Source organism: Lissotriton helveticus, chromosome 2_1 (genome assembly GCF_964261635.1).
Source record: "Lissotriton helveticus chromosome 2_1, aLisHel1.1, whole genome shotgun sequence".
NCBI lineage: Eukaryota > Metazoa > Chordata > Amphibia > Caudata > Salamandridae > Lissotriton > Lissotriton helveticus.
This window is the reverse complement of record NC_136059.1, coordinates 184,010,975-184,036,817: the sequence shown is the minus strand read 5'-3', so window position 1 is coordinate 184,036,817 and position 25,843 is coordinate 184,010,975. Positions and strand designations below refer to the sequence as shown.

At 49.1% G+C, this 25,843-nt stretch overlaps 1 long non-coding RNA gene across 1 annotated transcript in view; it reads left to right on the top strand.

The window, feature by feature from the left end:
- The window catches only part of LOC144819272 (uncharacterized), a 171,456-nt gene that overhangs the window by 68,106 nt on the left and 77,507 nt on the right, over positions 1-25,843 (top strand). Inside the window, exon 2 of the long non-coding RNA XR_013607254.1 lies at positions 11,213-11,369. This is a non-coding gene — a long non-coding RNA (uncharacterized LOC144819272). The remainder of the gene's footprint in view (positions 1-11,212; positions 11,370-25,843) is intronic.

Below are 25,843 nucleotides of genomic sequence, written 5' to 3'. Positions count from 1 at the left end.
GGCCGGGCATTGAGATTTCCAATGTCCATATTCCTTGCAAAATGCGCATTGATCCTGTCCTAAGTCCTGGCGTCGTACATATGGTGTCAACGAGTCATTTCTAGGCGGCTCTACGCTAGGGACATTCTGTTGGTATCCTCCCTTATATTGTTCCCTCCCTGTATTCACCCCTTGGAGTTGGGCTATCATTACTCTTTCCTTCAAGTCCTTCTTTTTCCTTTCTGTAGCCCTGTCATTCTTGTTTTTCTGATGTTCATAGTACTGGGCCATTTGGAGAATGGCTGCCGGTTTAGATGCTGCCCAACTACTTTCACTAGTCTGTAATTTCTGGGATACCTCCGGCAGCAGTCCTTTGACGTAAATTTGCACGAATAAGTGGTGTCCGGTTGCATTGGACATGTCCTGTTCACTGTAATCAGAGAACACTGTTTCGAATCTCAAGAAATACTCAGAGACATCCTCTTGTGGTTTCTGGCGGCACACGGTTACTATGGACCAGTCTATCTTTTTCTCCGGTATCAGTGTTTTTACCTTCTGCACTATTTTGTCAGGGAGGTCCAATATAGCTTTAACTGGTTTTTGACCAGGATTCCGCTGTTTGTCTAATGTGCTGAGTTGTTCCCAGGTATGACTGAGCAATTCTGTGTGGTCTACCTTCCTAATCTGCTTCCACACATCGGCTGGTAAACATGACCCGAAGAACAAGACGATGTCAGCAAGTGTCATTATTGTGGACCCCAACGCGGTACCTAGTTCGGTGTAAAAGGCGGTGGGATTCTTTCGTAAATCCGGCAGAGATTTACGGAACGTCAGGATGTCCTGTCTGTTCCATGGTTGATACACCCAATTGTAGACCACCCTCCCTTTAGCGTCCTGATGAGTTATGTCGTCATTAGTCCCTTGCACCCTAGGGGGAACCCAATACGGGGCGGCTTCCTTTATCGGCATCATGTTATCTAGCTTCTCTACTGGGGGTTTTACTAGCTTCGATGTCCTGTCTGTATCTATCTGCCCTTGTTCTATGAGGTGGCGGAATACTTCTAATGTGGACGAAAAGAGTTCTGCCACATCGTTGTTGTTTTCATCTCCGATGTTAACTTTTCTGTAAAGAGTCATTAGTCTCCTGGGCCCTACATCCTGATATTTCTATTCATAGGCAGTAAGTGCGTAGTAACAGAAGCGCACAATGAAGAATCGTTTGTGGTTCTCGACATATGAATTGCATATGTCAGTCTCATACTCTTCTGTTTTACGTCTCTCCACGAGGGTTTTGACTATCTTGTCAATGTTTGCCCGCTCGTGCGTTCTTAATCGTGTGACCCTGGGTGACTCTTTTTCTATCGATCCTATTTCTACTAATGTGTTTGTTGATGAGGCACTTGGTGCAAGTGGCTCGACTGGAGCAGAAATGGATGTGGCGTCTCTGTTGTTACCTTGCTGTTCTTGGCGTTGTACTACGGGATGAGTAGGGGCATAAGGAGGTGGCATGTAGATGATCGGGGGCCTAACAAAAGGTCATCATTTATTCTCTGTTTAGCCGGTAACTCGGGGTAAAGAGTTGAAGGCATTCTAACAGGGTACTGGCCTGATATTTTTGATTCTTGTTCAATTTCAATACAATCAGACAGTCAATTTTGTCGTATTTCACGACCTTACCCGGACCGTATGGACAGTTCTTCGCCTTCCCCTTCCAGCGCCTGGTTGTCCTCTCACTCCGATATCAATACAGCAATCCTTTAGGTTCCCAGTCAGGACCGCAGGTCACTCGAGAGAGAGGTCCGCTCGGAACTGGTGAAGTTCAGGTTGATCGGCAGCCAGACGAGGGTCCTCTCAAGGCAGGTTAACCCCAATCGGTTAGTTGTTCACTCCATCGTTGAGACCTCTCCTACTTGGACCGGCGAGTTGCTGATGGGCCCCACGTTGGACGCCAATTGATGCAAAGCAGCCCCATTTGAGTCCCCCGAAGCTGCTTGGCTTATCACCTTTAATTCACTTTCGATTCTATTAAAATAACGAGGCAGGCGCTGGAAACTGGAAGGCAAGAACGAGGTTTATTTACTCTAGAGGAGAGCACGTCTACCGCAGACACCGGGATGCCTCTCAGGGAGGTGTTCTAACTTCAACTCTTCAACAGGCTACTTTTATACAATGTTTCAACAATACAATCTTTATGAGCGGTCTCATGTAAGCTTGGTACCCCACACCGGACAAGATGCCATACATTTCGGACAAGTTGGTTCGTACCCTCCCAATCATAAACAGTCGGACATATGATGTTTATCAGGCAGCTGGCCTTTGCCTCAGGGTCGGGATCATGTGAGACTGGTCAGGGCTTAACGTCCTTTACTGTTGATAGGAAAACAAGTTCCATTGTCCATCGGGAGGTGCATTCTTTGGGTGCAATAAACCAGGTTAGTGCAGGACCTTTTGGTATCTACAATCTTTGGTTACATGCACAGGGATGGGGAGGAACAAGGAATGCAGAGGTTTGCGGCGGCAATAGAATGTCGTTCTTAAGCTAACATCAAACGTGGGCATGTCCGCTAGATTATGACCCTTAGCACACATACCAAGTCGGTCAGAAGGTTATACAGATACTTGTGGAAGTGCAGGTGAATCAGGGGTGAACAACAGAACACAAAATGGTCGCGGTCGATCAAAATGGCTGTGGCCTATATGTGCTCAAAAAAAGGACCATCGGGCAAGATGGCGCAGGTAATGTTCACGATTATCGGCCCAGGTTTCACAAACCCCGTCCCTCAACCACCTCAGAGACTATTGCCTTCCTCCTTCAACCTCGCCCCACCAAGAAACCGGGGGGTCCTCAGAGACTGTAATATTGACTATCCGTGTATGCTCTCTTCGCTTTGTATGCAGTACCCCCCTCCCTAATGTACAGTATATTCTTGTGATATCATGTCTATTGTAAGACTCTTTGATGACTCTTTGACTATGTAAAGCGCTCTGATACCCTAACGGGTCAAGTTTGCGCTCTATAAAACTCCATAATAAAAATAAAATAATGCACCCGTTTTTGGCCATTTGCGTGCTTTTATTATTGAAAGCCCCACGCAAAGGCCAATGGAATGTCTGGGAGGAGTCTGACCCACACGGAGAAGTCTCTGGGAAGTCTGGAGTGATTCCAAGAGGCCGTCTCGTAGAATAGCGGCTGCGCACTGCGCTAGGCTCGGCCTAAAAAGTGACATGAAGCTGTCGTCCCGCTGCTCATACCCTCCTGTCTGTCCCACTATCTGTGTTGCTCCTTATCTCCCACCCTCCTGTTGTCCATGTTGCCACCAGCTATCGCTCTAAGGAAAAATACAAATTAGCCATGCTGCACAGGAGCCACACCGTTGTACACCATGTCTAAAAGACATTGGCAAAGCCAGTAGCTCTTCTATAGGCGAGACATTTTGCTTCGCAAAAGCTTGTTTTTGTATTCTATAACATAGGTACCAGGTCATGCAATCCACATTCAAACACAACTGAAAGATCCACCTCACGAAGTATCTCTTCAGTACAGAATCCGCAACCCCTTACACTCGACCTCATACCACACTTTCACCCACTCCCATCCCCCCTCACCCCGCCTCCTCTCTTGATTGTTTGTCGTCTTGATATTTGAATGGCCTACTCTGATGAGTGTGCTCCTGCCTTATGCGGCTTAAACATCTCTCTGGCCCTTTACAGGCACCTTATCCACATGTTTTGGTGTGGTAGGCGCTATTTACGAATCAATTATTGTAAACCCGTGCTTTAATTCATGTATTTGATTTCTTGAGCACGAGTTGTGCCGTAAAATATTCTCATATTGCTTATATCTATGAAACGACATTCATCTGTCGACTTGCAAAGCGCCCTGACGTGTGCTAGACTGTTTTGCGCTATAAAAAATTGAAACAAATGCCTCTGGTATGTATGGTCTGTGAAACTGATTTATGGCACCATAATATTCACAAGCTGAATTTGTTTGCAAACGCAGGTACGTGTGTGTCCCCTGCTAACCTCTTCCCTTGTCAGTAATGACAATAATTGCCTATTTAATTGAGTTTTCTAATCTTATATTTTATTCTCCCCGCCTCACCCCCCCCCCCCCCTCGTTCCCCTTCACCCCCACCCTCTCCCGGTTCTCTGACTCAGTCTCTGCAGCCACAAACCACCGCCCACCGCTGGGTGATATGCTGAGCCGCCGGATGAGATGCTGAGCCCCGCAGCACTGGCTGCGGCCCCTCACCTTTGAAAGCCCCCACGGAGCTTGCAGTCCGCCGTGACTAATGACAGCTGCAAACAATCTCTCCCGAGCAGGGCTTTCATCCGGAGATGTTATCGCGAGAACAGCATGTAATCCACTTGCATTCGCTCCACTTACAGGATCCCCTTTGATGTAGGAGCAGGGTTTTGGACTTAAGAGCTCTGTTGTCTCCTTGTTATATGTATTTTCCCAGTCACAATGGAAGGCGAGAGGGTGGCAGGGCACAGCAGAGCCGCGAGGCCAGGCGCATCCGTTCAGTTATGGCTGGAGCTCCGACAGGACAAAGGACATTGTTTACTTCAGGACAGAACATGCGCTAGGAAACGAAGGAGTCAATTTAACGAAAGCGGTCCGCTCAGAGCGGTTCAACGTCCTGCGGCCCACTCTGGTACCGGTCACAAGAAACGTGACCACGTGCCTTACAGCCTACGTCCCTCCAATTATTGCTGTAGAGACAAGATCCCAAATTGAACCTGCCTGCACCACACACAAGACAACACAACACAGAACTACTCTTCTCCAGCATAGCTAACTGAACAAATTAGATTTTGTGGTGCAAATTGGGGTTCAGGAAATGCTGAATCACTTCTCCTGGAGCCCCCCACTGTAAAGTCGCTGACTTGTAAATAAAAGCACTGGGCTTGATTTTGGAGCAAAGAACTTTATTAACAATATAGATCGCAGAGGAGCGCCGGCCGGCGCTTCCGATCACTATGTCCCTTCGCGCGCTCTCCTTAGCTGCGCGCGCAGCTTCTCTCTTCGCCCCCGTCGCACGTCACGTCTACGTGACGTGCAACAACTAGAATGCGGATGCTACATATCTCCCCCTTTTTTTATTAAACAAGAAAGAGTCACTCACAGTTCATTGTCCAATTCAAAATCTCGGTACCGGGAAGGTCTTACCACCTGCCTTCCACTCCTTGTGACCCTGACGGGGTTCTCCATTGACTCTTGACTCTGAGTCTCAGGGTTTACTGTCCCTTCGTTCTCAACTCTTCCTTCTTGCGTGCTTCTCTCCTGCCTGTCCCATTCCACTCCTTGACTTTCATTTTCTCCTTCTTCTCCACTTTCCGTTCCAGCTCTCTCTCCAACTTGCTGTTCCGCGGCTGCTTGATTATTCTCCACTTCGGGGCCTTCCTTGTCTTCCCAATCGGCGCTCTGTTGTTCCCAGCCCAAGACTTTATTGCACCTGGCCATGCGGTCTTGGGACCACACATTTCCGTCACTTAATAGAGCTGCCCGATCATACACTTCTACCACTTGCAACGGCTTGCTGTACTTGCTGTCTCCCTTCTTCTGCAGGGTGGCCAATCTTACTCTTACCCACTCTCCTTGTTCCAGATCTGTGCTTTTGACATTCCTTCGTTTGTTGTAGTGGTTGCTGTAAATTGTCTGTGCCTTTTCCAGGTTGGCCCGCACCACTGCAGGGGACCATTCACTGGTGATGAGCTTTTGCTTCCAAATTCTGTTGTCGTGAGTAAAAGGTTCACGTCCCCTTAGTATTTGAAATGGACTATACCCCGTGCCAGTGGGGGTTATTCTGTAGGCCCATACCATGTTCTCTAGCGCCTTCTCCCAATTCTGTCCACTTGAGATGGCCGCTTGTATGGCTCCCATCACTACTCTGTTAAATCTTTCCACTAAACCGTTTCCGGCCGGATGGTAAATTGCAGTGTGTTTGACGGTGACGCCATTTCTTTGCATGAACTTAGTCCATTTTTCTGACGTGAACTGGGGTCCATTGTCACTCAAGATTGATTTCGGTATTCCTTCTCTCGTGAAAGTCTCTGACAGGAACTTAAGGATGTTCTCCGTGTCCATGGATTCCTCTACTCTCAACTCTGGCCACTTCGAGTAGCGATCCATGAGCACACACACATACTTCTGTGTGCCTTGATCATCTAGGACCGGTCCCAAAATGTCTATGGATAGTTCTTCCCACGGATTTGAAGGGGGATCAAACTTTCCTATCGCTGGCCTTAATGGTTTTAATGTTTTGTCCGCCCGTTGACATTGGGGACACTCTCGAACATGCCTTTCCGCCCTTATGTCCATGCCGGGCCACCAGTAATTCTGTTTAGCACGTGCCTTGAGTTTCCCGATGCCCAGGTGACCCTCGTGTAGCAAGTCCATCAGTTTTGACGTGAGGTTCCTTGGGGGAATCACCTTATCTCCTCTGTACATGAAGATCCCTCGGTCTCCTATCGACAGTTCTTCCCGCACTTCGAAGTGCGGCTTGAGGCTCGCTCTCACGTTCCTTTTATCCGGCCATCCATGTACGATGTACCCCTTCACTTCCTTTATGTCCATGTCTTCTTCGTATGACTCTGTCCATTCTTGTAGACTGATCAGTTTCTCTTGATCCTCTATTAGGGCTACCAACTCCCCACTGCCGGCAGGGTCTTCCTCTCCTGGCTCCATGGCAGCTGCCCTGCTCAAATAGTCCGCTACTCGGTTCCGGCTCCCGGGAATGTACTCAACATCATACCTGAACTCGAGCAACTTTAGGGACATCTTGGATATCCGAGGTGTAGCACTGGCATGTCCGCTCGACGTCAGCACCTTCACCAACGGTTTGTGGTCAGTTCTGAGTTGGAAGCGTGTTCCCCACAGAAATTGCCGGAATCTCATCATGGCCCATACGACCGCCAGCATTTCTTTCTCGATCACGCTGTATTTGCTCTCTGTATCTGTCAGTGCTCTGGATGCAAAGCTGATGGTCTCCATCTCCCCTCTGCCTCTGTCTTGCATGAGTACAGCACCCAAACCTTTGTCACTGGCATCTGTCGTCAGTATAGTGGCGCCTTGTGGGTCATACCCCTTGAGGGGAACGGCTCCGGTAACATCCTTTTTGATCAATTCGAACTCTGCTTGGGCTTCCGGTGTCCATTGGAACACTGTGCTGTCTCTGGTCAACAACCTCAAATTGTGGGTCTTGGAAGCGAAGTGTACCACAAACTTGCTGTAGTACTCCGCCATCCCCAGGAACGACCTGACCTCTTCCTTATTCCTGGGCGGCGGTGCTTCAGCGATGGCTTTGACGTTTTCTGATTTGGGGGTAACGCCCTGTTGTCCGATCTCGTGACCTAGGTACGTCACCGACTGCAGTCCCAACCTACACTTCGACCCCTCTGCTGTGAGGCCTTTGTTCTCAAGTGTTTTCAGCACCTTTCCCAGCTTCTGGTCATGATCTTGCTGATCTCGTCCCATCACCAAGATGTCATCCTGGAAATACTGGACGTCCTTGCAGTCTCTGAACAGTTGGTGCATCATTTTCTGGAACACAGCGGCTGCTGAGGCCAGCCCGAAAGGCATCCGACAGAATTGGTAACACCCAAACGGGGTGATGAAGGAGGTGAGCCGTTTACTGTCCGGGTGCAGTGCAATTTGGTGATAGGCCGAGGTCAAGTCGATAGTGGAGTACCACTGCACCCCCCTGGTCTTGGTCAACATTTCCTCGATTCTGGGGAGGGGAAATTTTTCCACCACGATATTCTTATTCAGTTCTCTCAGGTCCACACAGAGCCGGACCTTCCCATTTGGCTTCATTACGACCACCAGGGGCGCCAACCATTCAGCACATGTTATCGGCTCAATTATTCCTTTCCTTTCTAACTCTTGGAGTTCAGTTTGGACTGCTTCTCTCACCGCAATCGGCACATTTCTCACCTTGTGGGCTACCGGAATGGCCCCTTCCTTGAGCACGATCCTGTGTTGGAAGTTTTCCATCCGTCCCACTGTGCCACCAAATACCTTCGGGTAGTTCTCTTTCCATTTGTTCATGTTCGGCCATTCCTCTTGCTCAGTCAGTAAAATCTGCTCTTTCCCTCCGGGATCCAGTTTAATTCCTAAGTCCCCTTGGTCTAGCCACCCCAGGACTGAGGGTCCCTTTTCTGCAATGTACAATTTGCACCATGCTGACCGGCCCCTGAATTCGAACAGTAGGCGGCGGAACCCCAACATGGGAATGCGATCCCCATTGTAAGTGACCGGTCTGATGTCTAGCTTTTCCAACTCCGGTCCCAACCTGGGTCTGAATGTTTCTTCCCATACTGCCTGTTGGATGATGGTGAAGGGGGATCCTGTGTCCGCCACCACCGTGATGGCGACTCCTCCCATTGACATGTCCAGGATGGGTTTTGTGGATTTCCTCCCTTCTATGCTCATCACTTGGTCGTATATGCACAAGACCGTGATCACCTCTTCTTCAGCCACGTCTTCTAGATCTTCTTCACCTTGCTCCACACATTTCACTGTTTCCTTCGAATGTTTCTTCCTACATACTTTTTCATAGTGGCCTAAGATACCGCAGTGTAGGCACTTGGCTCTGAACGCAGGACATCTTCTGTCACGGGCATCATGGGACCAACTGCCGCATCTGTAGCACGATTTCTTGCTGTCGCTCCCTGGTTGTTTCCCTTGCCACCTGCTAGTACCTTTGGCTGCTGAGTCTTTTCCTCTTTGGTCCTTACGGTGATCCCCTTCTTGTATTCTGTTCACCATTGTCGGGGCGCCCACGTCTTTCTTGGATGCTGCCGCACACCTCCTAGCGAGCTCGGCCCTCTTTACTATGACCATAACTTCTTTGAGCGTGGTGTCGCCGCTCGCCCACAGCTTGTCTTGGACCTGTGTACTCGTAGTGTGCATCACGATCTGGTCTTTTATAAATTCATCCTCCCACAATGCATATTTACACGGGGCCGCTAGTTTCCTCAACGCTCCTACATACTCCTCTATGGTTTCTCCGGCCCGTTGTTTCCTTTGCTGGAAGTTGAACCTATCCACAGACACACATATGGTGGGGCGGTACCTCTCATCCAGGTCTTCTACTGCATGGGCATAGACATCCGTATCCGTGTCCTCTCTCTTCTTGGGCACTAGACTCTTGTAAATCCTGAGACCCTCCGGTCCCAGGTTCAACAGCAAGATGCGTTTCTTCCTTTGGGGGGTGAACTTCTCTTCATTTTCGTCCTCCAAGACCCCTATGAAATTATCAATATATTCCTTCCAATCCTCCCACTTCATCAGGGGTTCACCAGGTTTTGGTAGGAATTGCACCGGTGCAATTGCATAGCCTGCCGGCGTGCTCATCTTCACCTCCCTGCTCTCTGTCGCTTCGACAGCCTTGCTGGTGGGGCTCCCTGGGGTGCTGTCCTTTACTTCTCTATCAGCGACCTCCTGGGGACTCCTAGTGCCAGTCCCCCCTCCTTCTTCCTTGGCAGCCAGCGCTGTTCTTACCTTCCACGGTGTTCTTTGAAGGTATTTGCGGTGATCGGTGTACTGTGGTTTGCAGCGCAGCCACTCTGGCCACTGCGCCGCCCCTCTGGTTGCTGTGGCACTGCCACGCTCCTCTGCCTGTATACTTTGGTGTGTTCTGTTTTGCCCCCTTGTGCTCTCCACTCACTGGCCCAGTGGCGCCGTTCTGTGCTGTGTCCCCCCTTGGCCTGGGGTCGCCTGCTTGGCTGCAGTCCACGTGGAGGTGGAGGTTCAATTTTTTCCTTTCCTTTCGTTTTTTTTTTTTTTTTTTCTGTTGGGTGCCAGTGGGTGCATCCCACCCTCGTCGCCACTGTAAAGTCGCTGACTTGTAAATAAAAGCACTGGGCTTGATTTTGGAGCAAAGAACTTTATTAACAATATAGATCGCAGAGGAGCGCCAGCCGGCGCTTCCGATCACTATGTCCCTTCGCGCGCTCTCCTTAGCTGCGCGCGCAGCTTCTCTCTTCGCCCCCGTCGCACGTCACGTCTACGTGACGTGCAACAACTAGAATGCGGATGCTACACCCACCTTCAAATAAGACGATTTATGAACCAGTCATTGAAGTGATGAAAAGACGCAGTAATATCCAATACCTTTAATTGGTATAACAAGTAAAATACAAGGAAGCAGGCGAGCGCCAGGAACCACAGCTAACAGTCCCGGGGCACAGCTATAAACAGACCCAAGGAACTGGAACACTCAATACCTAGCTTACATTCTATAGCTCGCTCAGTCACGAGAGTTAAAGGTACAATGCAACATTAATTATTATATGTAACTACAAGTTAAAACACAATATAACAGTCATTCTCTGGAAACACCACAACGAGGGAAACTCCAGTGGCGTAACAAAAGTTGAGGGCCCCCCTGCAGAGTACATGGAAGGCCCCCCAACTCCAACAAATAAAAATATAAAGAAAAGTGTGCACCACCCAATTGAAAAATTAAATATTCAACTGAAACGATGCAATCTACTCAATTTTTTTATCTACTTTTAATCTACTCAATTTACTCAAGTTTTTACTTGAACTATGCTCTTCCAGCCGTACGTCATGAGATGTAGAACCACTACAACAACACAAATCACATTCAAGCAACACCCACACACAAGCACCCGCAAAAAGGTCTACCTGTGGTGAGACCCATTACAACCACTCCATACACATCCAAAACACACACTGAAAGGGCCACTACCACACTCCATGGCAAACGTGACCATGCTCTCTACAATAACATGATGATTGCACCCATATACAAAAGCACAGTGGACTCAAAGGTCCACTGTGTCAACACCCCTAGGATAACATGCAACAAGGATCTTTACAGTGGGTACCTACTGACAAGGCCACCAGACGGATGGAACGGCCATTGGCAAAGTACAGGGAAATACAAAGCAGCACTAGCAGAACTAGAAAGGGGTGACTGTCTTCTAAGTTGATGCATATTGCTGTCAGAGGTTTTAGAAGAATTCAATTTTTGGGTGCATGAACTGGCAGCTGGAGCAACATGGCCAAGATGTGTAAATGTGCGGCCACAGGTAAGTAGGAGCCCTTCAAGTAAGCTTCAGAAAATCTGTAGTTTGAACTGGCGGGATTTGCCTTTTCCCTTATGGATCATTGACTCAGCCCCACAAAAGGGAATATAACCTATCTTCCAGAGAAAATGGATAAAGGACTGGTTACACAATGTTTTTGTTGATGCAGATTGCCTTGGGTGGGATAGGTGGTGGAAGAAGATTTAACGCAGGATACTCTCACAATGGTGGTCCATGTTGGATGACATCTGTGAAAGGGAAAAAAGCAGTGGCAAAAGCCAGGAGGTATACACGCTACCTGGAAATTCCAAACTATTTGGCATAAGGTACTTAAGGATTGATAATTTAAATATGATTTTCCAGTTTAATATGTTTTTGATGTATTCATTTTGGTTAATGGATATTATGTGATTTGATTGCCACCCTGTTATGTTCGGAGTCTTTTCCTTTTATCTGTATATACTATGATAATCTCCCTTTGCATCAATAATAAAAGATTATGAATAAAAAAAGGATCCTCTCACATACAGAAGGTCCACTTAGCTGGAATTGAAATGGCTGAGATTTTCACAGTTCTTCACCTGAGTTTGGGCAGGTTCTAAGCATTGATGAAGACTACAATCTTTTCCTCATTTCCCAACCAACGTAGACATTGTTATGCAATTCGTAATGTGTTTTGGATAGTCAAGGTGTACAGTTTGTGGAATAGGCGGTCCATTCCCCCCATATTTATTTGTGTTTTTCGGGGTAACCTCTGATTTTATACACTTATCGTTCTGCATTGGTGCAGTTGTCCATTCCTCGTGACAATTTCTCCAGTTAGGTATCCCCTCCGATCTCCAGTGTCCGGCAATTTACCTTTTGGCTCGGAGAACATCCACCACCACTAGCAGCCTAGTGCATCTATTACCTCCCCATTCCTCCATCACTCCCAACAAAATCTTTTTGGGCTAATGTATCACTGGTCTCACAGCCACCCAGGGCATGTTTTGTGGCAGTATCCCTGTATAACCGGGTACTCCCATATTCTTTGATAAAATGTCCCCATATGCTTTTAGCAGTGCAAACAGTGCAGGTCAATACCTTGACTCATTTGATTCAGTCTTGTGGGGTTGTAGTATACCCTGTTGTTGGACCTGGTATCTTTTGGTGTGGATTCTCCAATCATTTTGCCTCTGACCTCCTGTTTTTGACTGTGTGCTGGATATTTTATTTTGCTGGCCTTAGGTCTCTGGGCACCCTACTGCTGACCAGTGCTAAAGTGCAAGTGCTTCCTGCCTAAACTGTAATGGTATTTGGTTTCTTCATAATTGGCCCATCAGATTTACTGGTAAGTCCCTAGTACAGTGCACCAGGGGTGCCTAGGGCCTATAAGTCAAATGCTAAGAGTGGTTCTGCAGCACTGTTTATGCCACCCACAGGAGTAGCCTACACGCATGTCTCAGGCCTGCCGCTGCATAGCCTGTGTGTGCAGTTTTTACTGCAATGTTGACCCGGCAAGTGTACCCACTACCAGACCCAAACCTTCCTTTTATTACATATGTTACCCCTATGGTAGGCCTCAAGGCAACCTCTTGGCCGAATGCAGTGTATTTAAAAGGTAGGACATGTGCAGTGGTATTTTACATGTCCTGGTAGTAAATAGTACTAATTTCGTATTTCACTGCAGCAAGGCCTATCTCTCCCATAGGTTAGCATTGGAGCTGTCTTGTAACCTCTTGCAAGCGTATCTTCCGATTGGGAGCTAAAAACTCAGAGTTTTGTGTCTCTGGACTTACAATTTAAAAATACATATTTTCGTGAAGTTGTTTTTCTCATAGAAGGTCTGAAAATGCCACTGTTAGAAAGTTTTTTTGTATAGGATAAACAGGAGGGAACCCATAAACCAAGTTGGGATGGGTGTAGACTGTAAGTGTAAACAATTCCCAACAGGTATCAATAGGAAGACAGTTCAAAGGGTGTATGCAATATGCATTACAATGAAAAGAAAAAGGAGTCACTGTAAATTTGAGACCAAACGGGTATTATTCACCATTTAGAAAGCTAGGCAGGTCTTTTGCAAAATCATACAGTTAAACAGCACTGTATACAATAAATGGGGTGACAACCCGGTGGCACTTGGTGCAAGTGATATATACATGAATATGTACAGTGAATAGTGACGGTGGTGCAAGTGCAGGGGTGAAAACAGCGTGGTCGGCGCGAAGTGACAGTGAAAAATACACAGAGTAATGGCTCCAGGGATTTAAGTAATAATCACTTAAAACAAGATTCAATTCCAGGAGTACAAAACAGGTAGGGCGCCATAAAATTAGGCTGTGTGGTCGACGGCGTTTCGATCCTCATCAATCGGGATCATCATCAGGACGGGGTTGTCGGGGAAAGAACACAGTGAGATCCGCTGCTGTCAAAGTCGTGCAGTTGGAGGGGCTGGAAGCTAGGATCCGGAGCTGAATGCAGGGGAGACTTGAGTTGGCGGTGGAGATCTGCGTCTGAATGAATCAGAGGTATGCCGGGTGGGTTAATCCAAGGTGTGGCTTCAAGCAATGAATGCGGGAGCGGAGTGCGATTCATTCAGACGCAGATCTCCACCGCCAACTCAAGTCTCCCCTGCATTCAGCTCCGGATCCTAGCTTCCAGCCCCTCCAACTGCACGACTTTGACAGCAGCGGATCTCACTGTGTTCTTTCCCCGACAACCCCGTCCTGATGATGATCCCGATTGATGAGGATCGAAACGCCGTCGACCACACAGCCTAATTTTATGGCGCCCTACCTGTTTTGTACTCCTGGAATTGAATCTTGTTTTAAGTGATTATTACTTAAATCCCTGGAGCCATTACTCTGTGTATTTTTCACTGTCACTTCGCGCCGACCACGCTGTTTTCACCCCTGCACTTGCACCACCGTCACTATTCACTGTACATATTCATGTATATATCACTTGCACCAAGTGCCACCGGGTTGTCACCCCATTTATTGTATACAGTGCTGTTTAACTGTATGATTTTGCAAAAGACCTGCCTAGCTTTCTAAATGGTGAATAATACCCGTTTGGTCTCAAATTTACAGTGACTCCTTTTTCTTTTCATTGTAATGCATATTGCATACTGTTAGAAAGTTGACATTTTCTTAATTACCATTCTGTATCTCTGCCTGCCTCGGAAAACAGGGTGACATTTGGGCTCTTGTGCATTCGCTATAGACACTCACACAAAGGGAGCTGAGGTGTGCCCTGCATATCCTGATGGCCTATCACCGGCTGCTGAGCCTTCCTGAGCTAGAGTGGTGGGAGAAGTTACACTGACACCTGAATAGGGCTGTGCATGTCCCCACACACGGATGTCTCCAACCCCTGCAGTGTGTCTGCAGCCAAGGAAAGGAAGAGTAAGGTCCTGTGCACTACAAATACTTCTTTGAAGTTTTCCTACTTTAAAGGCTGAAATTAAGTACTGGACCTTTGCACCATATGAGAGAAACAGTTCTGGACATTTTTCCAGGAGGAAGAGCTGTTGTGCTGTCAGGGGGGACTGCCACTTTGCTGTTTGTTTTGCTGGGCTGGCCTGCTGCTTGCTGCTTCTGTCCTGGGAGTGAAAGGACTGGACGTTGCTTTCTACATCCTGCTTTCCAAGTATCTCCAAGGGCTTGAGTTGAGCTTGCCTCCTGTTGGAAGTCCCAGAGCCTTCAAAGTCTTCACCTGTAGCACCTTTGATTGTCTGCTGATAGCCTTACTTGCCAAGTGGTGCCAACTCCAGCTCCTGGGTCCTTGGAAGTGAGTTTCTGGTCTACCAGAAGAACCTGATGTTGAGCACCTTCGGTACTGGCACCTGGCTGCAACTGTGATGCCGTGACACTGCCTGCACTGGAGCTGTGGTCCCCGATTGACGCAATGACCATTACTCACAAAGCAAACCCCACAATGGCGCAGCGCCTCTGAAGAACTACCACTGCAGGAGTCCCGAGCACCGCACCGCCGACGTCCGTGATGCACTGCTTTGACTCCACAGTGTGGCACAAAAGGGGGTGGTGATGGACGGAGCATCTGAACCAATCAAACACTCACACCCAGTCAACAGATCTGGGTTTAATCCATCACCGTTCTTTAGCCCACTCTGCCACCCCAGTTCAGACATGGCCATATGCAAATCAGTCTCACCCTGTGCCTCATTGGAACAGTCCAGCCGGAACTGCCAAGCCATGCCTTCCCTGGACCGGAAATAAGCTTCCGAGGACCGTTTTCTGGCATTTCAGCCTTCTTCAGCCCGGCTTGCTTGAATCCAGTGGCAAAGTGAGCAAGGGACTCACGTCTGAGCATACCCTGCCAACTTATGGCGAACAAAGTGGTACAAAAGGGGGTGGTGATGGACGGAGCATCTGAACCAATCAAACACTCACACCCAGTCAACAGATCTGGGTTTAGTCCATCACCGTTCTTTAGCCCACTCTGCCACCCCAGTTCAGACATGGCCATATGCAAATCAGTCTGACCCTGTGCCTCATGGGAACAGTCCAGCCTGAACTGCCAAGCCATGCCTTCCCTGGACCGGAAACAAGCTTCCGAGGACCGGTTTCTTGCATTTCAGCCGTCTTCAGCCCTGCTTGTTTGAATCCAGTGGAAAGTGAGCAAGGGACTCACGTCTGAGCATACCCTGCCAACTTATGGCGAACAAAGTGGTACAAAAGGCGGTGGTGATGGACGGAGCATCTGAACCAATCAAACACTCACACCCAGTCAACAGATCTGGGTTTAATTCATCACCTTTCTTTAGCCCACTCTGCCACCCCAGTTCAGACATGGCCATATGCAAATCAGTCTGACCCTGTGCCTCATAGGAACAGTCCAGCCCGAACTGCCAAGCCATGCCTTCCCTGGACCGGAAACAAGCTTCCGAGGACCGGTTTCTGGCATTTCAGCCGTCTTCAGCCCGGCTTGCTTGAATCCAGTGGCAAAATGAGCAAGGGACTCACGTCTGAGCATACCCTGCCAACTTATGGCGAACAAAGTGGTACAAAAGGGGGTGGTGATGGATGGAGCATCTGAACCAATCAAACACTCACACCCAGTCAACAGATCTGGGTTTAATCCATCACCGTTCTTTAGCCCACTCTGCCACCCCAGTTCAGACATGGCCATATGCAAATCAGTCTGACCCTGTGCCTCATGGGAACAGTCCAGCCCAAACTGCCAAGCCATGCCTTCCCTGGACCGGAAACAAGCTTCCGAGGACCGGTTTCTGGCATTTCAGCTGTCTTCAGCCCGGCTTGCTTGAATCCAGTGGCAAAGTGAGCAAGGGATTCACGTCTGAGCATACCCTGCCAACTTATGGCTAACAAAGTGGTACAAAAGGGGGTGGTGATGGACGGAGCATCTGAAGCAATCAAACACTCACACCCAGTCAACAGATCTGGGTTTAATCCATCACTGTTCTTTAGCCCACTCTGCCACCCCAGTTCAGACATGGCCACATGCAAATCAGTCTGACCCTGTGCCTCATTGGAACAGTCCAGCCGGAACTGCCAAGCCATGCCTTCCCGGGACCGGAAACAAGCTTCCGAGGACCGTTTTCTGGCATTTCAGCCTTCTTCAGCCCGGCTTGCTTGAATCCAGTGGCAAAGTCAGCAAGGGACTCACGTCTGAGCATACCCTGCCAACTTATGGCGAACAAAGTGGTACAAAAGGGGGTGGCCCAGTGGTTCAACCTCTGCCCTGTGCAACCAAAGACTTGCAGCTTGACTTCCAACAACTTCATCCAAACCGCACAGCAGTAAGGAACCGACGTATTGCACCTGCAACCGACGCATCACCTCCCCTTGCCTTGCAAAGTCCCCGTGCACTGGCAGCTCAGTGACCCTGCACCTTCTCCAGGAACCGATGTCTTATTTGCTACAGTGCCGCCTCACCTTCTTTGCGTAATGCACTGTCCCTGAGTGCCAACGGGCCAATGACCCTGCTCAGCAGTAAGGAACAGATGCATCGCCTGCTTTCACTATTCCTCACCTACACCGCGCCTCGCACCATCTTTGATTTTGGACACATCCTAAAGTACTGTCTTGGTGTCTGTGTGACTCCAGCATCTGGCCCAATTTCCTTTGCGGTGGGACTGAACTTGTGGATTTTGCCCGGTCAACCGCTACCCACTAGCCCCAGTTGGAGGTATCGTTTTCTAAGAACTCAAACTTTTGTTAACATTGAAGAATTCATAACCTGATTTGTGTATGTTGGAATTCTGTTGTTTTGGTTTTGTTTTAATCAGATACTTATTGGTAATTATTCTAAACTGGGGTGGAGTCCTTTTGTGGAGTTTTCACTGTATTACTGTTTATGTGTATGAATACTTTACACATTTCCTCTGTGGATAAGACTGACTGGTCTTGCCAAGCTACCAAGGGCGGGAGCACAGGTTATTCTAATGGTGTAACATACCCTGACTAGAGTGAGGGTCTTTACTTGGACAGGGTGCAAGCCACTGCCAACTAGAGACCCCATTTCTAACACCTGTGTATATTTTTGTGTTGTATGAGCCTGAGACCATTAGCACCCTCTGGCATCTCTGCTCCACCCAGTCCTCCTCTTCCAGTGTACCGACATCTCGCACCCAGCGTTCCCTCAGTGCTGCCATGGGGTCTGGGGTGTTGTTCACTAGTGCACGGTGTATCTTTGAGATTCCTTTGTCCCCAGTCTGAGACATTGTGATATGTGCCTCCAGTGGGTTGTGATGTGGGAGGGTCTGTAAACTGTCCTGGTGTTTCTCTAGAGCATGCGTATTTGTAAGTTGCAATAAAATTGCCACTTGTGCATTTCAGACATGTCTAAAAGGTATTGAAATTTATGGATTGTGCTGCCTTCCCATATGTCACCCAATTTTGAAATTCCAATATTGTCCCAGGTGTGAAAGCCTTGCAAGGCTGCTGCATGTCTGAACCACCTACCAGCCCACAGTGGCGTTTCCTTAGTCAGGACACCCTGCCATTGGATCCACCCAAGCGCCTGATGCCATCAGGAACAGGATGTCAGTGTCGCCGGTGGGAGATGGGCCCATAGAATACCTCTAGGACACCATACTGTTCTAGGGCTGGGAGTTCTGGGACTATTGCTCGGCATGCCCAGTCACTGAACAGTCAGTCATTGTTCAGCAGAGTGTGCGGAATTATCTTAATATCAGTAATTCCGCGTCTACCATCGTATGGCCCCAGCATACATTTGCAAAATGCTATGCGCAGTTACCTCTCCTTTCCAAAGGAACTTCACGATTGCTGCTTGAGGTGAGTGAAAGAAGGTGAGCGATATGCCATAGAGGTAATGTTGTAAAGTATATAGTAGTTGGGTTAAGGCTAATATTTTAAATAACGCAGCCCTACCAGCTATATTCAGAGAAAGGTTTTCCTAGCTGTCCATGTCCTAACACACTTGAGTAACCAGGGTTAGGACATTTGTTTCCCAGGCCCTCTCTCTGGTGTGGGTGATATTTATTGCAAGGTATTTATGATGATGTTCAGCCCATTGCAGTGTGGTAGTTGAAGAATGCTATCCTGTGCCCCGGTAAGAGAAAAGTATGTGGGCTTGGTCCAGTTCACTTGCAAACCTGACACTTCTGCATATATCTGTCGTATATGAATCAAATTTGGCAGGGATGTCTCTGTATTACTAATGTAGAAACACACATCATCGACATTATAGGAGATTCTGTCCTCTATTCCCTATGAGCATCTGATGCCGCTAAGTTGGGAAGCTTGTCTGATCCATTCCACCAATGGTTCTATCATCAAAGAGACTTGTATCTAATATACGTAAGTTCTAGGCAAGCGAGAGACAGATACTTAAAATTACATTATACATGTGCAGTTATATACGTTTGAAGGGTACCTCAAACAACAATAAATTCAAAGAAATTCAAAAAAATGCAATTTATAAAAACAATTGTAGCAATTTATTACACAAAGTTTTAAAACCGGGAGGAGCTTCGCTGGCATCCAAGATGGTCGCGTGAGTAAGGAGCTCCCAAGACCCGCGCCGCCCTTCACATCTATCCTTCCTAAATCCTGATTTTATCGATGGGCTTTTGACGACAAGCTCCGGCTGACTTCAACATTCTTCGAAAAATCGAAATCGGACGCTCAGGTCCATTTTTACATCGTCTGGAACTTTCACGGCCCGCCCCGAGGCGGCACCGGGGGCTCAGTTGATTTGCTGGCCGGGGAGTAGTTGAACAACATCGGCTGAAGGGGTTTCTTCCCCTGGATGGCCTCTGTCTGACTTTCGGTTTCACTTCCTACTCCCGGGGCGGATTGACTGGATTGCGGCTCAGATCGCCTCCTGCTCCGGCCTGGTTTCGCAGCACTGTTCCAACCATCCCATTTGGCCACCGTGTCCTCAACGCTGTTGACATTTGCGCCCATTTGGTCCAGTTTCGTGGCTTTTTGGCCTCATCACGTTCGGCCATTTTCACCAGGTCGTGCGGGCCCCTCCGGGGTCCCTATTCCAATATGGCCGCCAGACATGAGCTGGAGAAACATAAGACCAAGGCACCGCTTCGTGGGGGCCCATCCCATACGAATATTATGGATCATTATTCTCAACTGAAGGGATCCCCAGGCAGTGCTAGCCGTTCGCCTGATGATCCTAAGTCTATATCTGCCGCGACGGAAGTATCGTTGCAGGATGTCATGGGCGCCATCACCGGCCTTAAGACCTCTATGGGACAGCAATATGAGGTGCTCGCCTCCAAGATAGACACGGTGGCTGTGGATGTTACGTTAATCAGAGCGGACTTGGCGAAGACCAATGAGAGGTTTAAGGAGTTAAATTTGAAGACTTCCAGTCTGACTACTGATGTTACAGAAATCCAAACGGAGATCGGGAACTTGCGTTCCTCTCGCGACATGATGGCACGTCGTCTGGAGGATTATGAAAATCGGTCCCGTCGCAATAACGTGCGCATTATTGGCGTTCCTGAGACTTCCGAGACCTCTGCTACTGACCTCCTAGTGGAAGATCTGGTCTCGAACCATCTTGCTCCCCCCGGGCTTACCAAATTCTTTGCGGTTGAGCGAGCTCACAGGGTTCCGGGAGGGAAGGCTCAGCCCGGGGCTCCCCCGAGACCCATTGTTGCCAGATTGTTCCACTTCAGGGACAGGGACGCTATCCTGCAAGCTTCCCGGGAAACAGGCCCGGTGAAGTTCGAGAACTCTACTGTAAATTTCTACCCCGACTTTACTCCATTCGTTCAACGGCAGAGGATGGGGTTTCAGGGAGTCAAGAGACGTTTGCAGGACCTGGGATTCAAGTATGCCATGCTGTTTCCGGCCAGACTTCGTGTGGAAAATGGTGAACTAACGTTTTTCTTTGATCGACCGGACAGTGTCAGTGACTGGCTTGACTCTTTGCCCAAAAGTGATGATCGAACTGAGCACCCCGGCGGTGCTGAAGGTGGCTTGTCGGAGCAGGAATGATGCTGTGGATCCTGGCGTCTGAACTTTTCTACCTTTTCGGCTGAGTCTGGACTTTGGTTCTTTTGTTTTAATTTTATTGCTTGGGCCTGAGGGTGGCGGGGGCTACTGGGGACTCTTTCTCCTCCTAGGTTCTTCTTGTAGAGTAGTTTTGCTATGGGGCGACAGGCACACTGCAAGTTTTTGGTGGCTTCTGAGTCGTACGCAAGGGTGCAGGGTGGGGGGTGTTGTGACGGGTTTCAGTTGGGGGATGGCGGGGGGACTGTGTGTGTTTTTCTTTTGTCACAAGGCTTCATATTGATTCTTCTTTCTGCTTGTGTCATTTGGGTTCGTGTTTGGGGTGCCCTGCTTCATTCTCGGGGATGGGGGGTGGTGAGTTGAGAGTTGGGTTGGGAGACAGAATAAAGCGGGGGGTGGTCTTGCAGTTCCTCAGACGCCGTTCTCCTGATGTTGTTCTCCTACAGGAGACGCATCTGATTGGTAACGTCTGTCAAGCCCTGAATAGGCGTGGCTATCGCTTAGTCGCACACTCTGGTTTCACTTCTGGCTCCCGGGGAGTGGGCATTCTTATTCGGTCTTCTCTCCCGTTCGAGATCGATGAGGTGATACTTGATGATAGAGGGCGCTATGCGGCCCTCACGAGTAGATGGGAGGGGAAGACTCTCTCTATTCTTTCGATCTATGTCCCACCGGGCCTACAAGCCCCTACTTATGCTGATCTGGGTAAGGTTATGCTAGGGCTACCTGAGGGTCTTCTTATCCTTGGTGGAGACTTTAACTCTTTGTATCTGGTACTGCTGACCATTTCCCCCCCCGAGAGTTGGTCAGATCTCAGATGTGGCTTAGTGATCTGCTGGAGACTTTTGGGTTCATTGATAGCTGGAGACTGATGCATCCCACACAACTCCAGTACACCTTCCACTCCGGGGCGCATGGTAGTCTCTCCAGGCTAGACTATTTTCTGATGCCATCGGCCCAATCCTCCCTCATTACTGAGGTTTGTCATCTTCCCAGGGGTATATATGACCATGACAGGAGAAGTGTGGCTCAATGGTTAGAGCGGCAGACCCTGATGCAGAGGTCTGGCCCGTGACCAGGGTTCGATTCCCGCCTCGGCGGGTCTTGGGCTCAATTTCCCCGGACCTGATAATTCTCGCCTCGGTGCCTAGTCTAATCATGGGTCCCACTCTGTGACTCTGGGCAATAGCTTGCTTAATCTCCACAACGGCCCCAGCAGCGCTGTGGATGCCTGGCTTCACCTTGGGGGTGCCCAGGAGTGGACATTTCACAGGAAAGCCAGGATGGGTTCCGCAGCGGTATGAATACAGCGCTACGAGGCCTCCGGGTAGAAGTGCGCTATATAAAATACAAACATTTACATAAAATACAAACATTCTCCTTTGTGGCTTCGGTTTCGGGTTGGAGTTGGCAGTGCGGGTAGGGTGGCCCCCATCAACCCTTGATATTTCCGTAATCCTAAAACCCGTTCTGAACTTGTGAAAGCTATTGACCACTACTTCAATGACAATGTGGGATCTGTTTCTTCTACTGTTTCGCTGTCAGGATTCAAGCAAGCCGGGCCGAAGACGGCTGTAATGCCAGAAACCGGTCCCCGGAAGCTTGTTTCCTTCCCAGTGTAAGAATTGGCTTTTGTAGTCTGGTCTGCCCTGTTCCCATGATGCACTGGGCCAGGGACAGACTAATTTGCATACAGCCAGGTTCTGAAACTGGGATGGTGCAATGAGCTAAAAAACGGTGTTGGATCTAGCCCTGATCTCTTGACTGGGTGAGAGTACTCTGCTTAATTCAGAGACTCTGTCCATCACCACCCCTTGTTGTAAATAATTTTGTCCACCCTAAGCGTGGAAGGGTATACTCAGATGTGAGTCCCTTGCTCATTGCACCATCAGGATTCAAGCAAGCCGGGCCGAAGACGGCTGTAATGCCAGAAACCGGTCCCCGGAAGCTTGTTTCCTTCCCAGTGTAAGAATTGGCTTTTGTAGTCTGGTCTGCCCTGTTCCCATGATGCACTGGGCCAGGGACAGACTAATTTGCATGCAGCCAGGTTCTGAAACTGGGATGGTGCAATGAGCTAAAAAACGGTGTTGGATCTAGCCCTGATCTCTTGACTGGGTGAGAGTACTCTGCTTAATTCAGAGACTCTGTCCATCACCACCCCTTGTTGTAAATAATTTTGTCCACCCTAAGCGTGGAAGGGTATACTCAGATGTGAGTCCCTTGCTCATTGCACCATCAGGATTCAAGCAAGCCGGGCCGAAGACGGCTGTAATGCCAGAAACCGGTCCCCGGAAGCTTGTTTCCTTCCCAGTGTAAGAATTGGCTTTTGTAGTCTGGTCTGCCCTGTTCCCATGATGCACTGGGCCAGGGACAGACTAATTTGCATACAGCCAGGTTCTGAAACTGGGATGGTGCAATGAGCTAAAAAACGGTGTTGGATCTAGCCCTGATCTCTTGACTGGGTGAGAGTACTCTGCTTAATTCAGAGACTCTGTCCATCACCACCCCTTGTTGTAAATAGTTTCGCTGTGGGAGGCTTTCAAGACGGTTATCCGTGGGCAGTCTCTGTCACTTATTGCTGCTGCAAAGAAGGCAAAAAATGAGGAAATTGTGCGAATTGAAACTGATATCACTGCACTTGAGAATAATCTTGGTTCTGGAGTGACACGTTTAGCATCGCATTCCCTCAGTTTGAAGCAGGCTGATTACAGAGCCCTCGTTACCGATGCGGCAAAGGTGATGTACTGTCAGCAACAGGGCCGGCTGTATGACGTGGGGGATAAGGCTGGTAAATTGATTGCATGGCTGGATAAGAAAGAGAGAGAGAATCGTGTTGTCCCTGTGATTGAGAGGTTGGATGGTGAGCGGGTTACTGAGCCAGTTGGGATCGTTGATTGCTTTGTTGACCACTTTCAAACAGTGTATGCCTCGGTCTCTTTAAGAGACGAGGATGACTCCCGGTTACTTCTTTGGGACATTGCGTTGTCCTGTCTTTCAGAGGACGACAGAGACCTCATGGACGCGCCCATCACGGCAGACGAGATTGCAGGTGCTATCCGTTCCCTCCGCTCTGGTAAGGCAATGGGCCCCAATGGCTTACCCATTGAATTGTATAAGATACGACCCAACACCTTGGCACCCTATTTGAAGGGGATGTTCCTGGAGGCTTTGGACTCTGGTTCCCTGCCCGCGGATCAGCGGCTTGCTACCATTGTGGTTCTCCGCAAGAAGGGTAAGCCTCGTGATCGCTGTGCCTCGTATAGACCCATTTCATTGCTTAACGCCGAACCCAAAATTCTTGCCAAACTGTTGGCTAATCGCTTGATTACGGTGATCGGGGGGCTTGGTCCATCCGGATCAGTCCGGTTTCATTCCTCGTCGTAACACCGCCCTTAATCTGCGGAGACTCCACGGAGTTCTCGCGAGGGCTGCGACTCTCACTGAGTCGGCCATTTTAGTTTCCCTTGATGCTACGATGGCTTTCGATACCATTGAGTGGCCCTACCTTTGGGCGGCCCTCTCGAAGTTTGGGTTTGGCCCGGGGTTCATTGCTTGGGTTAAACTTCTTTATGAGAAGCCCCTGGCTCAGGTGGTGGTTAATGGTAAGGTGTCCGGGGCCTTTACGCTCGGGCGGGGTACCCGGCAGGGCTGCCCGCTGTCTCCGTTGCTCTTTGCCCTCGCTTTGGAACCGCTGGCTGAGTGGCTCCGTTGGGAGCCTTCCATGAGGGGCATCCGGTGGACTCCCGATTTTGAGGATCGTATCTCGCTCTACGCGGATGACATCCTTCTGTACCTTACCTCCCCTCGGAAATCTCTTAATGTGCTTTTTGATGTTCTGACCTCCTTCGGAAAGAGCTCGGGTCTCGTTATTAACTGGACTAAATCTTGTGTCTACATTTTGGCTGGAGGACTCCCCCCATTGCCTCGTTGATTTCCAATTCAAGTGACTGAGACCGGCTTTAAATACTTGGCGATCTATGTCTCCTTGGATGCCACCGTGCGTTATGAACGTAATTTGCTACCTCCTCTTCAAAGGCTGAAGTTGGATGTCGCTCGCTGGCGTCAGCTGCCGTAGTCCCCACTGGGTCGTGCGGCTCTTTTCAAAATGATGTCGCTGCCCAGATTTTTGTACGCTCTCCAGAACTCGTTTGATCTTGTTCCCTCTTGATACTTTCGTGAGGTGGAGGGTCTACAAAGGCGCCTGATCTGGGATGGGCGTGTGCGCATTGCCCTGTCTAAACTCACATTACCGTGGTACGACGGAGGTATCGCCCTCCCTGACATCAGACGCTACTATTGGGCTTCCCAGCTGAGTGCGGTTAACCACGCAACGTATGCCCCCGGTCCGGCCCCGGCCTTTGCGATGAATAAACACCTCCTGCCGGGGGGAAATTTCAACAGGGCGCTTTATACTCCCGGAAGCACTGTAAATCGCTGACAGGACCCACTAAGATCGCTGTACGAGTGTGGCGTGATATGAATGCGGCTCTTGGATGGAATGACACACTCACCCGTGCGACCCCCCTGTATGATTCTGAATGTTTGGGTAATCTGAGGCGAACGAAAGGATTTGATAAATGGGACATGATTGGTATCAGCAAGGTGGAGGATCTCTGGTCCAAGGGTGGTGTTAAGTCCTTTGCGGTGCTACAGGCTGAGTACGAACTTGGGGACAGAGAATATTTCCGATACGCCCAGGTCCGACATGCCCTGTTATCGGTTTTCACCGCGGCTACAGAAATTCCTGAATCCTCCCCCCAGAGGATCATATCCTTGATGGACATGTAGCCAATAGCACAATTTCTCTGATTTATAAGAAGCTCATAAATAATAGAGCTCATCTGCTTGTGCGCCTCAGGGCTTTGTGGACCGCTGATGGTCTAGAATTGGATGATGAGGACTGGCAATCCGCCTTGTCCTCGCCTAAGGAGGTCGCCATACCAGCTCGCCTTCGATTCGTTCAACTTAAGATCCTCCATCGTGTGTACGTCACTGGCCCGAGTCTGGTTCGCATGGGTTATTCTATGGATGATCAGTGTAAGCGTGGATGCGGCATGACTGGCACCTTCCTCCATATTCTTTGGGAATGCCCGGTGGTGTGTGAATTTTGGTCCCGTGTACATGCTGTAATGGAAAGGGTGACTGGTGTTGCATTATCTCCCGAAGCCAGGCGTTGTCTCCTTAACGTCTGGGAACCTAATGACTACAACACGGCTCAGATCACCTGGGCGACCCTGTGCAACATGATTGCAAAAAGAGACATTGCACAGCTGTGGGGATCAGATCGGCCGCCAACTGTATCGTCCTGGAAGCAAAACATGGACTGGTGCATGTTT